This window comes from Aotus nancymaae, unplaced genomic scaffold, assembly GCF_030222135.1.
Source record: "Aotus nancymaae isolate 86718 unplaced genomic scaffold, 86718_ANA_hifiasm-v0.15.2.pri h1tg000018l, whole genome shotgun sequence".
Classification (NCBI taxonomy): Eukaryota; Metazoa; Chordata; class Mammalia; order Primates; family Aotidae; genus Aotus; species Aotus nancymaae.
Genome location: NW_026988430.1, coordinates 19615693 through 19617776, shown reverse-complemented (window position 1 = coordinate 19617776; position 2084 = coordinate 19615693). Strand labels below are relative to the sequence as shown.

Here is a 2084-nt window from a genome sequence, read left to right as displayed (position 1 = left end):
AGTCATTAGAGTGAATCGGCAACCAACAGAATGGGAAAAAATTTTTGCAATCTACCCATCTGACAAAGGGCTAATATCCAGAATCTACAAAGAACGCCATTCTTGCAGAATTGAGTTCTCACTCCTGGTTCCAGCGAAATAATGCTGTTAAAAAGAGTCTGGCTTTCGGTTTTCGGCTCAGAGGAGGCCAAGGTGAAACTTTCTTTCATCATCCTGAGTCCTGATTCATCCAACACCAGCTCCCTCCACCATGCTGCCGAAGTTCGACCCCAACAAGATCAAAGTCATATACCTGAGGTGCACAAGGGGTGAAGTCGGTGCCACTTCTGCGTTGGCCCCCAAGATCGGCCCCCTGGGTCTGTCTCCAAAACAGGTTGGTGATGACATTGCCAAGGCAATGGGTGACTGGAAGGGCCTGAGGATTACAATGAAACTGGCCATTCAGGACAGACAGGCCCAGATTGAGGTGGTGCCTTCTGCCTCTGCCCTGATCATCAAAGCCCTCAAGGAACCACCAAAGATAGAAAGAAACAGAAAAACATTAAACACAGTGGGAATGCCACTTTTGATGAGATCGTCAACATCGCTCCACAGATGTGGCACCAATCTTTAGCCAGAGAACGCTCTGGAACCATTAAGGAGATCCTGGGGACTGCCCAGTCTGTGAGCTGTAATGTTGATGGCCATCACCCTCATGACATCATAGATGACATCAACAGTGGTGCTGTTCGATGCCCAGCTAGTTAGGAGGCACAAAGGAAAATATTTCAATAAAGGATCATTAAAAAAAGAGTCCGGCACCTCCCTCCTCTCTTGCTCCTTCGCTCTCTCCTTGTGATGCCTGTTCCCCTTTACCTTCCACCATAAGTAGAAGCCACCTGAAGCCCTCACCAGAAGCATATGCTGGTGCCATGGTTCTTGCACAGCCTGTAAGATTGTGAGCCAAATAAATCTGTTTGCTTTATAAATAACCCAGCCCCACGTGTTCCTTTATAGCAATGCAAAATGGACTAAGACAGTAAGTCCCAATGTGCATAAATTTTAGTATGCATCATATGATATGAATCAGGATCTCCAAAAATAAGAACATGTAGGACCTAGGAAGGCATCTCTGGAAAGGTGTCTACAGATATCTGGGCTCTGCGGTGATGAAAGTGTGGAGGCTTCTCTCTAAAAGGTGTAAGATTGATAGATTCAGCACAGCATTTGGTCAGGAGTGGCCGAAGACAATACATTTCTTTTTTTTAAATTTTATTTTTAATTTAATTTAATCAATTATTTTTTTTTGAGAGGGAGTCTTGCTCTGCTGCCCAGGCTGGAGTGCAATGGTGCGATCTTGGCTCACTGCAATCTCTGCCTCCTGGGTTCAAGTGATTCTCCTGCCTCAGCCTCCCAAGTAGCTGGGATTACAGGCATCCACCACCATGCCCAGCTATTTTTTTTTGTATTTTTAGTAGAGACAGGGTTTCACCATGTTGGTCAGGCTGGTCTCAAACTCCTGACCTCAGGGGATCCACCCACCTCGGCCTCCCAGAGTGCTAGGATTACAGACGTGAGCCACTGTGCCCAGCCCATTTCTTTCCATAGACTGAGAAATTGCTATGATGAGTAGGTGACCTCAGATAAGTGAATTCATCTCACTGGGTCTTATCTTCCCCACTGTTAAATGAGGTGTTTGGACACATCTTTTTCTTTTTTTGAGATGGAGTCTCACACTGTCACCAGGCTGGAATGCAGTGGTGCAATTTCTGCTCACTGCAACCTCCAACTCCCTGGTTCAAGCGATTCTCCTGCCTCAGCCTCTCAAGTAGCTGGGACTATAGGCATGAGCCACCATGCCCAGCTAATTTTTGTATTTTTAGTAGAGATGGGGCTTCACCATGTTGGCCAGCATGGTCTCAATCTCCTGACCTCGTGATCTGCCCACCTCAGCCTCCCAAAGTGCTGGGATTACAGGAGTGAGCCACCGTGCCAGGCTGGATACATCTCTTAATCTGTGATTCCCGAAGTGGGAAATGCAGGTCCCTGCTGGGGTGCAAGGTAATGTTAGGGGATATAGAAACAAATATTTTTTATTTTGGTAG

The 2084-nt window shown here is 46.5% G+C and overlaps 1 pseudogene; it reads left to right on the top strand.

Annotated features, from left to right (window-relative positions):
* Positions 1-235: 235 nt before the first annotated feature.
* On the top strand, positions 236-747 carry LOC105712429 (large ribosomal subunit protein uL11-like; annotated as a pseudogene).
* Positions 748-2084: the final 1337 nt, after the last annotated feature.